The sequence below is a fragment of the Equus caballus genome, chromosome 26, assembly GCF_041296265.1.
Source record: "Equus caballus isolate H_3958 breed thoroughbred chromosome 26, TB-T2T, whole genome shotgun sequence".
NCBI classification, from domain to species: Eukaryota; Metazoa; Chordata; class Mammalia; order Perissodactyla; family Equidae; genus Equus; species Equus caballus.
In genome coordinates this window covers 2,003,614-2,019,507 of record NC_091709.1, presented here as the reverse complement: position 1 = coordinate 2,019,507, position 15,894 = coordinate 2,003,614, and positions in this window count along the sequence as shown.

Genomic DNA, 15,894 nt, shown 5'->3' with positions numbered 1-15,894 from the left:
CTGTCCGCCACGTGCTTCTGGCACCTCTGAGAAGTGGTTCCGGAATGCCTGACATGTGATTCCGGAGTGTCTGCCGAGTGGTTCTTGCATAGCCAGCAGCTGACTTTGGCGTGTCAAGTAGGTGGTTCTGGGGAGTGGATCAGCTGGTTCCGGCATACTCGGCAGGTGGTACCGGCGTGTCCGTAACATGGTTCTGGCAAGTCTGAGAGGCGGTTCCAGCATGTCCGGTAGGTGATTCCGGAGTGTTCGCCAAGTGGTTCTGGCGTAGCCGGCGGGTGATTTTGCATGTCCGGCGGTTGTTCCGGCGATTCGAGCCGGTGGTTCCGGCGTGTCCGGCAGGTGGTTCCCGTCTGTCCAGCAGGTGGTTCTGGGGTGTCCGGCACGAGGTTCTGGCACGTCTGAGAGGTTGTGTCGGCATGCGCTTCACGTGATTCCAGCTTGTCCACCAAGTGGTTCTGGTGTAGCGGGCAGGTGAGTTTGGCATGTCCGGCAGGTGTGACCGGTGAGTCAAGCAGGTGGTTCCGGCGAGTGTTTCCTGTGTTTCCGGTCTGTCCGGGAGATGGTTCCGGCCTGTCCGGCACGTGCTTCTGGCACTTCGGAGAGGTTGTGCTGGCATGCCCGGCAGGTGATTCTGGAGTGTCCGCCAAGTGGTTCTTTCGTAGCCGGCAGGTGATTTTGGTGTGACCGGCAGGTGGTTCTGGCGAGTCAAGCAGGTGGTCCCGGCGTGTCCGGCAGGTGGTTCCGGTCTGTCCTGGAGGTGGTTCCGGAGTGTCTGCCGAGTGGTTCTGGCATAGCCGGCAGGTGATTTTGGCGTGTCCAGCATGTGGTTCCGGCGAGCTCGGCAGGTGGTACCGGCGTGTCCGGAACATGGTTCTGGCACGTCTGAGAGATGGTTCTGGCATGCCCGGCAGGTGATTCCGGAGGGTCCGGCATGTGGTTCTGGCACCTCTGAGAGGTGGTTCCGGCATGCCCGGCAGGTGGTTCCTGAGTGTCTGCCGAGTGGTTCTGGCGTAGCCGGCAGGTGATTTTGGCGTGTCCAGCTGGTGGTTCTGGGGAGTGGAGCAGGTGGTTCCGGCATACTCGGCAGGTGGTACCGGCGTGTCCAGAACATTTTTCTGGCAAGTCTGAGAGGTGGTTCCGGCATGCCCGGCAGGTGAAGCGGAGTGTTCGCCAAGTGGTTCTGGCGTAGCCGGCAGGTGATTTTGCATGTCTGGCGGTGGTTCCGGCGAGTCGAGCCGGTGGTCCCGGCGTGTCCGGCAGGTGCTTCTGGTCTGTCTGGCAGGTGGTTCTGGCGTGTCTGGCACGAGGTTCTGGCACGTCTGAGAGGTGGTTCCGGTACGCCCGACAGGTGATTCTGGAGTGTCCGCCACGTGGTTCTGGCATACCCTGCAGGTGATATTTGCGTGTCTGGCAGGTGTGTTTTGCAAGTCGAGCATGTGGCTCAGGCATGCTCAGCAGGTGCTTCTGGCGTGTCCTGCACGTGGTTCTGGTGTGTCTGAGAGCTGGTTCTGGCATGTCCGGCAGATGATTCCGGAGTGTCCACAAAGTGGTTCTGGCATACGCGGCAGGTGATTTTGGCGTGTCAGGTAGGTGGTTCCTGCGAGTCGACTAGGTGGTTCCGGCGTGCTCAGCAGGTGGTTCAGGCGGGTCTGGCAGGTGGTTTCGGTCTGTTCGGGGTGTGGTTCCGGCATCTGAGGCACATGGTTCTGGCACGTCTGAGAGGTGGTTCCGGCCGGCCCGACAGGTGTTTCCGGAGAGTCCGCAAAGTGGTTCTGGCGTAGCTGGCAGGTGATGTTGGAGTGACCGGCAGGTGGTTCCAGCAAGCCCGGCAGGTGATTCCGGAGTGTCTGCCGTGTGGTTCTGGCGTAGCCGGCAGGTGATTTTGGCGTGTCCAGCAGGTGGTTCCGGCGAGCTCGGCAGGTGGTACCGGCGTGTCCAGAACACGGTTCTGGCACGTCTGAGAGATGGTTCTGGCATGCCAGGCAGGTGATTCCGGAATGTCCGGCATGTGGTTCTGGCACCTCAGAGAGCTGGTTCCGGCATGCCCGGCAGGTGGTTCCGGAGTGTCTGCCGTGTGGTTCTGGCGTAGCCGGCAGGTGATTTCGGCGTGTCCAGTAAGTGGTTCTGGGGAGTGGAGCAGGTGGTTCCGGCATAGTCGGCAGGTGGTTCCGGCGTGTCCGGCACATGGTTCTGGCACGTCTGAGAGGTGGTTCCGGCATGCCCGGCAGGTGATTCCAGAGTGTTCGCCACGTGGTTCTGGCGTACCCGGCAGGTGATTTTGGTGTGTCCGGCAGGTGTTTCTGGCGAGTCGAGCAGGTGGCTCCGGCATGCTCGGCAGGTGCTTCCGGCGTCTCCGGCACGTGGTTCTGGTGTGTCTGAGATCTGGTTCCGGCATGTCCGGCAGATGATTCCGGAGTGTCCGCCAAGTGGTTCTGGCATACCCGGCTGGTGATTTTGGCATGTCAGTTAGGTGGTTCCTGCGCGTCGAGCAGGTGGCTCCGGCGTGCACGGCAGGTTGTTCAGACGGGTCTGGCAGGTGTTTTCCGTCTGTTCGGGGTGTGGTTCCAGCATCTCATGCACATGGTTCTGGCACGTGTGAGATGTGGTTCCGGCCGGCCCGACAGGTGTTTCCACAGTGTCCGCCAAGTGGTACTGGCGTAGTTGGCAGGTGATTTTGGCATGACCGGCAGGTGGTTCCAGCAAGCCCGGCAGGTGATTCCTAAGAGCTCCCCAACTGGTTGTGGCGTAGCCGGCAGGTGATTTTTGCGTGTCCGGCAGGTGGTTCTGGCGAGTCGAGCAGGTGGTTCCGGCTTGCTCGGCAGGTGCTTCCGGGGTCATTGGCACGTGGTTCTGGCTTATCTGAGAGGTGGTTCCGGCATGCCCGGCAGGTGATTCCGGAGTGTTCGCCAAGTGTTTGCGGCGTAGCCGGCAGGTGATTTTGCATGTCCAGCGGTCGTTCCGGCGGGTCGAGCCGGTGGTTCCGGCGTGTCCGGCAGGTGGTTCCGGTCTGTCCGGCAGGTGGTTCTGTGGTGTCCGGCACGAGGTTCAGTCTGAGAGGCTGTGCCGCCATGCCCCTCACGTGATTCCGGCTTGTCCCCGAAGTGGTGCTGGTGTAGCGGGCAGGTGATTTTGGCGTGTCCGGCAGGTGGTACAGGCGAGTTGAGCAGGTGGTTGCGACGTGCTCGGCAGGTGCTTCTGGCGTCTCCAGCACGTGTTTCTGGCACATCTGACTGGTGGTTCCGGCATGCCCAAAAGTTGATTCCGGTCTGTCCGGTAGGTGGTTCCGGCGTGCTCGGCAGGTGGTTCTGGTACGTGTCAGAGGTGGTTGCGTATTCCCAACAGGTGATTCCGGACTGTCCGCCACGTGCTTCTGGCACGTCTGAGAGGTGGTTCCAACATGTCCGGCAGGTCATTTCGGAGAGTCGTCCAAGTGGTTCTGGCGTAGCCCGCAGGTGATTTTGGCGTGTCCGGCAGGTGGTTCCGCCAAGCTCGGCAGGTGGTTCAGGCATGGCCGTCACGTGGTTCCAGTCTGTCCAGGACGTGTTTCCAGCTTCTCCGGCAGGTGGTTCTGGTACGTGTGAGAGGTGGTTCCGCCATGGCTGGCAGGTGATTCCGGACTGTCCCCAGATGGTTCTGGCATAGCCAGCAGTTAATGTTGGCCTGTCCGGCAGGTGGTTCCAGCGAGTCGAACAGGTGGCTCCGGCGTGCTCGGCAGGTGGTTCCGGTCTGTCCGCTAGGTGATTCCGGCGTGTCCGGCACGTGCTTCCGGCACGTCTGAGAGGTGGTTCCGGCATGCGTGACAGGTGATTTCGGAGTGTCCGCCAGGTGGTTCTGGCGTACCCGGCAGGTGATTTTGGCGTGTCCGGCAGGTGTTTCTGGCGAGTCGAGCAGGTGGCTCCGGCATGCTCGGCAGGTGCTTCCGGCGTCTCCGGCACGTGGTTCTGGTGTGTCTGAGAGCTGGTTCCGGCATGTCCGGCAGATGATTCCGGAGTGTCCGCCAAGTGGTTCTGGCATACCCGGCTGGTGATTTGGGCATGTCAGGTAGGTGGTTCCGGCGAGTCGAGCAGGTGGCTCCGGCGTGCTCGGCAGGTTGTTCAGACGGGTCTGGCAGGTGTTTTCCGTCTGTTCGGGGTGTGGTTCCAGCATGTCATGCACATGGTTCTGGCACGTCTGAGATGTGGTTCCGGCCGGCCCGACAGGTGTTTCCACAGTGTCCGCCAAGTGGTACTGGCGTAGTTGGCAGGTGATTTTGGCATGACCGGCAGGTGGTTCCTGCAAGCCCGGCAGGTGATTCCGAAGTGTTCCCCAACTGGTTGTGGCGTAGCCGGCAGGTGATTTTTGCGTGTCCGGCAGGTGGTTCTGGCGAGTCGAGCAGGTGGTTCCGGCGTGCTCGGCAGGTGCTTCCGGGGTCATTGGCACGTGGTTCTGGCATATCTGAGAGGTGGTTCCGGCATGCCCGGCAGGTGATTCCGGAGTGTTCGCCAAGTGTTTCCGGCGTAGCCGGCAGGTGATTTTGCATGTCCAGCGGTCGTTCCGGCGGGTCGAGCCGGTGGTTCCGGCGTGTCCGGCAGGTGGTTCCGGTCTGTCCGGCAGGTGGTTCTGTGGTGTCCGGCACGAGGTTCAGTCTGAGAGGCTGTGCCGGCATGCCCCTCACGTGATTCCGGCTTGTCCCCGAAGTGGTGCTGGTGTAGCGGGCCGGTGATTTTGGCGTGTCCGGCAGGTGGTTCAGGCGAGTCGAGCAGGTGGTTCCGGCGTGCTCGGCTGGTGCTTCCGGGGTCATTGGCACGGGGTTCTGGCATGTCTGAGAGGTGGTTCCTGCATGCCCGGCAAGTGATTCCGGAGTGTTCGCCAAGTGGTTCTGGCATAGTCGGCAGGTGATTTTGGCATGTCCGGCAGGTGGTTCAGGCGAGTTGAGCAGGTGGTTCCAACGTGCTTGGCAGGTGCTTCCGGCGTCTCCGGCACGTGTTTCTGGCACATCTGACAGGTGGTTCCGGCATGCCCGAAAGGTGATTCCGGTCTGTCCGGTAGGTGGCTCCAGCCTGCACGGCATGTGGTTCTGGTACGTCTCAGAGGTGGTTGCGCATGCCCAACAGGTGATTCCGGACTGTCCGCCACATGGTTCTGGCACGTCTGAGAGGTGGTTCCGGCATGCCCGGCAGGTCATCCCAGAGAGTCCTCCAAGTGGTTCTGGCATAACACTCAGGTGATTTTGGCGTGTCTGGCAGGTTGTTCCGTTGTGCTTGGCAGGTGGTTCAGGCTTGGCCGGCAGGTGGTTCCAGACTGTCCAGGACGTGTTTCCAGCTTCTCCGGCAGGTGGTTCTGGTACGTGTGAGAGGTGGTTCCGCCATGGCTGGCAGGTGATCCCGGACTGTCCCCCAGGTGGTTCTGGCATAGCCAGCAGTTAATATTGGCCTGTCCGGCAGGTGGTTCCAGCCAGTCGAACAGGTGGCTCCGGCGTGCTCGGCAGGTGGTTCCGGTCTGTCCGGTAGGTGATTCAGGCGTGTCCGGCATGTGCTACCGGCACGTCTGAGAGGTGGTTCCGGCATGCACGACAGGTGATTTTGGAGTGTCCGCCAGGTGGTTCTGGCGTACCCGGCAGGTGATTTTGGCGTGTCCGGCAGGTGTTTCTGGCGAGTCGAGCAGGTGGCTCCGGCATGCCTCGGCAGGTGCTTCCGGCGTCTCCGGCACGTGGTTCTGGTGTGTCTGAGAGCTGGTTCCGGCATGTCCGGCAGATGATTCCAGAGTGTCCGCCAAGTGGTTCTGGCATACCCGGCTGGTGATTTGGGCATGTCAGGTAGGTGGTTCCGGCGAGTCGAGCAGGTGGCTCCGGCGTGCTTGGCAGGTTGTTCAGACGGGTCTGGCAGGTGTTTTCCGTCTCTTCGGGGTGTGGTTCCAGCAGCTCATGCACATGGTTCGGGCACCTCTGAGATGTGGTTCCGGCCGGCCCGACAGGTGTTTCCACAGTGTCCGCCAAGTGGTACTGGCGTAGTTGGCAGGTGATTTTGGCATGACCGGCAGGTGGTTCCAGCAAGCCCGGCAGGTGATTCCGAAGTGTTCCCCAACTGGTTGTGGCGTAGCCGGCAGGTGATTTTTGCGTGTCCGGCAGGTGGTTCTGGCGAGTTGAGCAGGTGGTTCCGGCGTTTTCGGCAGGTTTCTCCGGGGTCATTGGCACGTGGTTCTGGCATATCTGAGAGGTGGTTCCGGCATGCCCGGCAGGTGATTCCGGAGTGTTCGCCAAGTGTTTCCGGCGTAGCCGGCAGGTGATTTTGCATGTCCAGCGGTCGTTCCGGCGGGTCGTGCTGGTGGTTCCGGCGTGTCCGGCAGGTGGTTCCGGTCTGTCCGGCAGGTGGTTCTGTGGTGTCCGGCACGAGGTTCAGTCTGAGAGGCTGTGCCGGCATGCCCCTCACGTGATTCCGGCTTGTCCCCGAAGTGGTGCTGGTGTAGCGGGCAGGTGATTTTGGCGTGAGCGGCAGGTGGTTCAGGCGAGTTGAGCAGGTGGTTGTGACGTGCTCGGCAGGTGCTTCCGGCGTCTCCGGCACGTGTTTCTGGCACATCTGACTGGTGGTTCCGGCATGCCCAAAAGTTGATTCCGGTCTGTCCGGTAGGTGGTTCCGGCGTGCACGGCACGTGGTTCTGGTCCGTGTCAGAGGTGGTTGCGTATGCCCAACAGGTGATTCCGGACTGTCCGCCACGTGCTTCTGGCACCTCTGAGAAGTGGTTCCGGAATGCCTGACATGTGATTCCGGAGTGTCTGCCGAGTGGTTCTTGCATAGCCAGCAGCTGACTTTGGCGTGTCAAGTAGGTGGTTCTGGGGAGTGGATCAGCTGGTTCCGGCATACTCGGCAGGTGGTACCGGCGTGTCCGTAACATGGTTCTGGCAAGTCTGAGAGGCGGTTCCAGCATGTCCGGTAGGTGATTCCGGAGTGTTCGCCAAGTGGTTCTGGCGTAGCCGGCGGGTGATTTTGCATGTCCGGCGGTTGTTCCGGCGATTCGAGCCGGTGGTTCCGGCGTGTCCGGCAGGTGGTTCCCGTCTGTCCAGCAGGTGGTTCTGGGGTGTCCGGCACGAGGTTCTGGCACGTCTGAGAGGTTGTGTCGGCATGCACTTCACGTGATTCCGGCTTGTCCACCAAGTGGTTCTGGTGTAGCGGGCAGGTGAGTTTGGCATGTCCGGCAGGTGTGACCGGTGAGTCAAGCAGGTGGTTCCGGCGAGTGTTTCCTGTGTTTCCGGTCTGTCCGGGAGATGGTTCCGGCCTGTCCGGCACGTGCTTCTGGCACTTCGGAGAGGTTGTGCTGGCATGCCCGGCAGGTGATTCTGGAGTGTCCGCCAAGTGGTTCTTTCGTAGCCGGCAGGTGATTTTGGTGTGACCGGCAGGTGGTTCTGGCGAGTCAAGCAGGTGGTCCCGGCGTGTCCGGCAGGTGGTTCCGGTCTGTCCTGGAGGTGGTTCCGGAGTGTCTGCCGAGTGGTTCTGGCATAGCCGGCAGGTGATTTTGGCGTGTCCAGCATGTGGTTCCGGCGAGCTCGGCAGGTGGTACCGGCGTGTCCGGAACATGGTTCTGGCACGTCTGAGAGATGGTTCTGGCATGCCCGGCAGGTGATTCCGGAGGGTCCGGCATGTGGTTCTGGCACCTCTGAGAGGTGGTTCCGGCATGCCCGGCAGGTGGTTCCTGAGTGTCTGCCGAGTGGTTCTGGCGTAGCCGGCAGGTGATTTTGGCGTGTCCAGCTGGTGGTTCTGGGGAGTGGAGCAGGTGGTTCCGGCATACTCGGCAGGTGGTACCGGCGTGTCCAGAACATTTTTCTGGCAAGTCTGAGAGGTGGTTCCGGCATGCCCGGCAGGTGAAGCGGAGTGTTCGCCAAGTGGTTCTGGCGTAGCCGGCAGGTGATTTTGCATGTCTGGCGGTGGTTCCGGCGAGTCGAGCCGGTGGTCCCGGCGTGTCCGGCAGGTGCTTCTGGTCTGTCTGGCAGGTGGTTCTGGCGTGTCTGGCACGAGGTTCTGGCACGTCTGAGAGGTGGTTCCGGTACGCCCGACAGGTGATTCTGGAGTGTCCGCCACGTGGTTCTGGCATACCCTGCAGGTGATATTTGCGTGTCTGGCAGGTGTGTTTTGCAAGTCGAGCATGTGGCTCAGGCATGCTCAGCAGGTGCTTCTGGCGTGTCCTGCACGTGGTTCTGGTGTGTCTGAGAGCTGGTTCTGGCATGTCCGGCAGATGATTCCGGAGTGTCCACAAAGTGGTTCTGGCATACGCGGCAGGTGATTTTGGCGTGTCAGGTAGGTGGTTCCTGCGAGTCGACTAGGTGGTTCCGGCGTGCTCAGCAGGTGGTTCAGGCGGGTCTGGCAGGTGGTTTCGGTCTGTTCGGGGTGTGGTTCCGGCATCTGAGGCACATGGTTCTGGCACGTCTGAGAGGTGGTTCCGGCCGGCCCGACAGGTGTTTCCGGAGAGTCCGCAAAGTGGTTCTGGCGTAGCTGGCAGGTGATGTTGGAGTGACCGGCAGGTGGTTCCAGCAAGCCCGGCAGGTGATTCCGGAGTGTCTGCCGTGTGGTTCTGGCGTAGCCGGCAGGTGATTTTGGCGTGTCCAGCAGGTGGTTCCGGCGAGCTCGGCAGGTGGTACCGGCGTGTCCAGAACACGGTTCTGGCACGTCTGAGAGATGGTTCTGGCATGCCAGGCAGGTGATTCCGGAATGTCCGGCATGTGGTTCTGGCACCTCAGAGAGCTGGTTCCGGCATGCCCGGCAGGTGGTTCCGGAGTGTCTGCCGTGTGGTTCTGGCGTAGCCGGCAGGTGATTTCGGCGTGTCCAGTAAGTGGTTCTGGGGAGTGGAGCAGGTGGTTCCGGCATAGTCGGCAGGTGGTTCCGGCGTGTCCGGCACATGGTTCTGGCACGTCTGAGAGGTGGTTCCGGCATGCCCGGCAGGTGATTCCAGAGTGTTCGCCACGTGGTTCTGGCGTACCCGGAAGGTGATTTTGGCGTGTCTGGCAGGTGTTTCTTGCAAGTCGAGCATGTGGCTCAGGCATGCTCAGCAGGTGCTTCCAGCGTGTCCGGCACGTGGTTCTGGTGTGTCTGAGAGCTGGTTCTGGCATGTCCGGAAGATGATTCCGGAGTGTCCACCAAGTGGCTCTGGCATACCCGGCAGGTGATTTTGGGGTGTCAGGTAGGTGGTTCCGGTGAGTCGAGTAGGTGGTTCCGGCGTGCTCAGCAGGTGGTTCAGGCGGGTCTGGCAGGTGGTTTCGGTCTGTTAGGGCTGTGGTTCCGGCATCTCAGGCACATGGTTCTGGCACGTTTGAGAGGTGGTTCCGGCAGGCCCGACAGGTGTTTCCATGGTGTTCGCCAAGTGGTTCTGGCATAGCTGGAAGGTGATGTTGGCGTGACCGGCAGGTGGTTCCAGCCAGCCCGGCAGGTGATTCCGGAGTGTCCGGCATGTGGTTCTGGCACCACTGAGAGGTGGTTCCGGAATGCCTGACATGTGATTCCGGAGTGTCTGCCGAGTGGTTCTGGCGTAGCCGGCAGGTGATTTTGGCATGTCCAGCAGGTGGTTCCGGCGAGCTCGGCACGTGGTACCGGCGTGTCCGGAACATGGTTCTGGTACGTCTGTTAGGTGGTTCCGGCATGCCCGGCAGGTGATTCCGGAGTCTCCGGCATGTGGTTCTGGCACCCCTGAGAGGTGGTTCCGGCATGCCCGGCAGGTGGTTCTGGAGTGTCTTCCGAGTGGTTCTGGCATACCCGGCAGGTGCTTCCGGCGTCTCCAGCACTTGGTTCTGGTGTGTCTGAGAGCTGGTTCCGGCATGTCCGGCAGATGATTCCGGAGTGTCCGCCAAGTGGTTCTGGCATACCCAGCAGGTGATTTTGGCGTTTCAGGGAGGTGGTACCGGTGAGTCGAGCAGGTGGTTCCGGCATGCTCAGCAGGTGGTTCAGGCGGTTCTGGCAGGTGGTATCCGTCTGTTCGGGGTGTGGTTCCAGCATCTCATGAACACGTTTCTGGCACGTCTGAGATGTGGTTCCAGCCGGCCCGACAGGTGTTTCCGCAGTGTCCGCCAAGCGGTTCTGGCGTAGTTGGCAGGTGATTTTGGCATGACCGGCAGGTGGTACCAGCAAGCCTGGCAGGTGATTCCAAAGTGTTCACCAACTGGTTGTGGCGTAGCCGGCAGGTGATTTTTGCGTGATCGGCAGGTGGTTCTGGCGAGTCGAGCAGGTGGTTCCGGCGTGCTCGGCTGGTGCTTCCGGGGTCATTGGCACGGGGTTCTGGCATGTCTGAGAGGTGGTTCCTGCATGCCCGGCAAGTGATTCCGGAGTGTTCGCCAAGTGGTTCTGGCATAGTCGGCAGGTGATTTTGGCATGTCCGGCAGGTGGTTCAGGCGAGTTGAGCAGGTGGTTCCAACGAGCTTGCTAGGTGCTTCCGGTGTCTCCGGCACGTGTTTCTGGAACATCTGACAGGTGGTTCCGGCATGCCCGAAAGGTGATTCCGGTCTGTCCGGTAGGTGGTTCCAGCCTGCACAGCATGTGGTTCTGGTACGTCTCAGAGGTGGTTGCGCATGCCCAACAGGTGATTCCGGACTGTCCGCCACATGGTTCTGGCACGTCTGAGAGGTGGTTCCGGCATGCCCGGCAGGTCATCCCAGAGAGTCCTCCAAGTGGTTCTGGCATAACACGCAGGTGATTTTGGCGTGTCTGGCAGGTTGTTCCGCTGTGCTTGGCAGGTGGTTCAGGCTTGGCCGGCAGGTGGTTCCAGACTGTCCAGGACGTGTTTCCAGCTTCTCCGGCAGGTGGTTCTGGTACGTCTGAGAGGTGGTTCCGCCATGGCTGGCAGGTGATTCCGGACCGTCCCCCAGGTGGTTCTGGCATAGCCAGCAGTTGATATTGGCCTGTCCGGCAGGTGGTTCCAGCCAGTCGAACAGGTGGCTCCGGCGTGATCGGCAGGTGGTTCCGGTCTGTCCGGTAGGTGATTCCGGCGTGTCCGGCACGTGCTTCCGGCACATCTGAGGGGTGGTTGCGGCATGCGCGACAGGTGATTTCGGAGTGTCCGCCAGGTGGTTCTGGCGTACCCAGCAGGTGATTTTGGCGTGTCCGGCAGGTGTTTCTGGCGAGTCGAGCAGGTGGCTCCGGCATGCTCGGCAGGTGCTTCTGGCGTCTCCGGCACGTGGTTCTGGTGTGTCTGAGAGCTGGTTCCGGCATGTCCGGCAGATGATTCCGGAGTGTCCGCCAAGTGGTTCTGGCATACCCGGCTGGTGATTTGGGCATGTCAGGTAGGTGGTTCCGGCAAGTCGAGCAGGTGGCTCCGGCGTGCTCGGCAGGTTGTTCAGACGGGTCTGGCAGGTGTTTTCCGTCTGTTCGGGGTGTGGTTCCAGCATCTCATGCACATGGTTCTGGCACGTGTGAGATGTGGTTCCGGCCGTCCCGACAGGTGTTTCCACAGTGTCCGCCAAGTGGTACTGGCGTAGTTGGCAGGTGATTTTGGCATGACCGGCAGGTGTTTCCAGCAAGCCCGGCAGGTGATTCCGAAGTGTTCCCCAACTGGTTGTGGCGTAGCCGGCAGGTGATTTTTGCGTGTCCGGCAGGTGGTTCTGGCAAGTCGAGCAGGTGGTTCCGGCATGCTCGGCAGGTGCTTCCGGGGTCATTGGCACGTGGTTCTGGCATATCTGAGAGTTGGTTCCGGCATGCCCGGCAGGTGATTCCGGAGTGTTCGCCAAGTGTTTCCGGCGTAGCCGGCAGGTGAGTTTGCATGTCCAGCGGTCGTTCCGGCGGGTCGAGCCGGTGGTTCCGGCGTGTCCGGCAGGTGGTTCCCCTCTGTCCGGCAGGTGGTTCTGTGGTGTCCAGCACGAGGTTCAGTCTGAGAGGCTGTGCCGGCATGCCCCTCACGTGATTCCGGCTTGTCCCCGAAGTGGTGCTGGTGTAGCGGGCAGGTGATTTTGGCGTGTCCGTCAGGTGGTTCAGGCGAGTTGAGCAGGTGGTTGCGACGTGCTCGGCAGGTGCTTCCGGCGTCTCCGGCACGTGTTTCTGGCACATCTGACTGGTGGTTCCGGCATGCCCAAAAGTTGATTCCGGTCTGTCCGGTAGGTGGTTCCGGCGTGCACGGCACGTAGTTCTGGTACGTCTCAGAGGTGGTTGCGTATGCCCAACAGGTGATTCCGGACTGTCCGCCACGTGCTTCTGGCACGTCTGAGAGGTGGTTCCAACATGCCCGTTAGGTCATTTTGGAGAGTCGTCCAAGTGGTTCTGGCGTAGCCCGCAGGTGATTTTGGCGTGTCCGGCAGGTGGTTCCGCCGTGCTCGGCAGGTGGTTCAGGCATGGCCGTCACGTGGTTCCAGTCTGTCCAGGACGTGTTTCCAGCTTCTCCGGCAGGGGGTTCTGGTACGTCTGAGAGGTGGTTCCGCCATGGCTGGCAGGTGATCCCGGACTGTCCCCCAGGTGGTTCTGGCATAGCCAGCATTTGATATTGGCCTGTCCGTCAGGTGGTTCCAGCGAGTCGAACAGGTGGCTCCGGCGTTCTGGGCAGGTGGTTACGGTCTGTCCGGTAGGTGATTCCGGCGTGTCCGGCACGTGCTTCCGGCACGTCTGAGAGGTGGTTCCGGCACGCGCGGCAGGTGATTCCGTAGTGTCCGCCAGGTGGTTCTGGCATACCCGGCAGGTGATTTTGGCGTGTCCGGCAGGTGTTTCTGGCGAGTCGAGCAGGTGGCTCCGGCATGCCCGGCAGGTGGTTCTGGAGTGTCTTCCGAGTGGTTCTGGCATACCCGGCAGGTGCTTCCGGCGTCTCCAGCACTTGGTTCTGTTGTGTCTGAGAGCTGGTTCCGGCATGTCCGCAGATGATTCCGGAGTGTCCGCCAAGTGGTTCTGGCATACCCAGCAGGTGATTTTGGCGTTTCAGGGAGGTGGTACCTGTGAGTCGAGCAGGTGGTTCCGGCATGCTCAGCAGGTGGTTCAGGCGGTTCTGGCAGGTGGTATCCGTCTGTTCGGGGTGTGGTTCCAGCATCTCATGAACACGTTTCTGGCACGTCTGAGATGTGGTTCCAGCCGGCCCGACAGGTGTTTCCGCAGTGTCCGCCAAGCGGTTCTGGCGTAGTTGGCAGGTGATTTTGGCATGACCGGCAGGTGGTTCCAGCAAGCCTGGCAGGTGATTCCAAAGTGTTCACCAACTGGTTGTGGCGTAGCCGGCAGGTGATTTTTGCGTGACCGGCAGGTGGTTCTGGCGAGTCGAGCAGGTGGTTCCGGCGTGCTCGGCTGGTGCTTCCGGGGTCATTGGCACGGGGTTCTGGCATGTCTGAGAGGTGGTTCCTGCATGCCCGGCAAGTGATTCCGGAGTGTTCGCCAAGTGGTTCTGGCATAGTCGGCAGGTGATTTTGGCATGTCCGGCAGGTGGTTCAGGCGAGTTGAGCAGGTGGTTCCAACGTGCTTGGCAGGTGCTTCCGGCGTCTCCGGCACGTGTTTCTGGCACATCTGACAGGTGGTTCCGGCATGCCCGAAAGGTGATTCCGGTCTGTCCGGTAGGTGGTTCCAGCCTGCACGGCATGTGGTTGTGGTACGTCTCAGAGGTGGCTGCGCATGCCCAACAGGTGATTCCGGACTGTCCGCCAAATGGTTCTGGCACGTCTGAGAGGTGGTTCCGGCATGCCCGGCATGTCATCCCAGAGAGTCCTCCAAGTGGTTCTGGCATAACACGCAGGTGATTTTGGCGTGTCTGGCAGGCTGTTCCGTTGTGCTTGGCAGGTGGTTCAGGCTTGGCCGGCAGGTGGTTCCAGACTGTCCAGGACGTGTTTCCAGCTTCTCCGGCAGGTGGTTCTGGTACGTCTGAGAGGTGGTTCCGCCATGGCTGGCAGGTGATTCCGGACCGTCCCCCAGGTGGTTCTGGCATAGCCAGCAGTTGATATTGGCCTGTCCGGCAGGTGGTTCCAGCGAGTCGAACAGGTGGCTCCGGCGTGCTCGGCAGGTGGTTCCGGTCTGTCCGGTAGGTGATTCCGGCGTGTCCGGCACGTGCTTCCGGCACGTCTGAGAGGTGGTTCCGGCATGCGCGACAGGTGATTTCGGAGTGTCCGCCAGGTGGTTCTGGCGTACCCGGCAGGTGATTTTGGCGTGTCCGGCAGGTGTTTCTGGCGAGTCGAGCAGGTGGCTCCGGCATGCTCCGCAGGTGCTTCTGGCGTCTCCGGCACGTGGTTCTGTTGTGTCTGTGAGCTGGTTCTGGCATGTCCGGCAGATGATTCCGGAGTGTCCGCCAAGTGGTTCTGGCATACCCAGCAGGTGATTTTGGCGTGTCAGGGAGGTGGTACCGGTGAGTCGAGCAGTTGGTTTCGGCGTGCTCAGCAGGTGGTTCAGGCGGTTCTGGCAGGTGGTATCCGTCTGGTCGGGGTGTGGTTCCAGCATCTCATGAGCACGTTTCTGGCACGTCTGAGATGTGGTTCCGGCCGTCCCGACAGGTGTTTCCACAGTGTCCGCCAAGTGGTACTGGCGTAGTTGGCAGGTGATTTTGGCATGACCGGCAGGTGGTTCCTGCAAGCCCGGCAGGTGATTCCGAAGTGTTCCCCAACTGGTGGTGGCGTAGCCGGCAGGTGATTTTTGCGTGTCCGGCAGGTGGTTCTGGCGAGTCGAGCAGGTGGTTCCGGCGTGCTCGGCAGGTGCTTCCGGGGTCATTGGCACGTGGTTCTGGCATATCTGAGAGGTGGTTCCGGCATGCCCGGCAGATGATTCCGGAGTGTTCGCCAAGTGTTTCCGGCGTAGCCGGCAGGTGATTTTGCATGTCCAGCGGTCGTTCCGGCGGGTCGAGTCGGTGGTTCCGGCGTGTCCGGCAGGTGTTTCCGGTCTGCCCGGCAGGTGGTTCTGTGGTGTCCGGCACGAGGTTCAGTCTGAGAGGCTGTGCCGGCATGCCCCTCACGTGATTCCGGCTTGTCCCCAAAGTGGTGCTGGTGTAGCGGGCAGGTGATTTTGGCGTGTGCGGCCGGTGATTCAGGCGAGTTGAGCAGGTGGTTGCGACGTGCTCGGCAGGTGCTTCCGGCGTCTCCGGCACGTGTTTCTGGCACATCTGACTGGTGGTTCCGGCATGCCAAAAGTTGATTCCGGTCTGTCCGGTAGGTGGTTCCGGCGTGCACGGCATGTGGTTCTGGTGCGTCTCAGAGGTGGTTGCGTATGTCCAACAGGTGATTCCAGACTGTCCGCCACGTGCTTCTGGCACGTCTGAGAGGTGGTTCCAACATGCCCGGCAGGTCATTTCGGAGAGTCGTCCAAGTGGTTCTGGCATAGCCCGCAGGTGATTTTGGCGTGTCCGGCAGGTGGTTCCGCCGTGCTCGGCAGGTGGTTCAGGCATGGCTGTCACGTGGTTCCAGTCTGTCCAGGACGTGTTTCCAGCTTCTACAGCAGGTGGTTCTGGTACGTCTGAGAGGTGGTTCCGCCATGGCTGGCAGGTGATCCCGGACTGTCCCCCAGGTGGTTCTGGCATAGCCAGCAGTTGATATTGGACTGTCCGGCAGGTGGTTCCAGAGAGTCGAACAGGTGGCTCCGGCGTTCTTGGCAGGTGGTTCCGGTCTGTCCGGTAGGTGTTTCCGGCGTGTCTGGCACGTGCACCCGGCGCGTCTGAGAGGTGGTTCCGGCATGCGCGGCAGGTGATTCCGTAGTGTCCGCCAGGTGTTTCTGGCATACCCGGCAGGTGATTTTGGCGTTTCCGGCAGGTGTTTCTGGCGAGTCGAGCAGGTGGCTCCGGCATGCTCGGCAGGTGCTTCCGGCGTCTCCGGCACGTGGTTCTGGTGTGTCTGAGAGCTGGTTCGGGCATGTCCGGCAGATGATTCCGGAGTGTCCGCCAAGTGGTTCTGGCATACCCGGCTGGTGATTTGGGCATGTCAGGTAGGTGGTTCCGGCGAGTCGAGCAGGTGGCTCCGGCGTGCTCGGCAGGTTGTTCAGACGGGTCTGGCAGGTGTTTTCC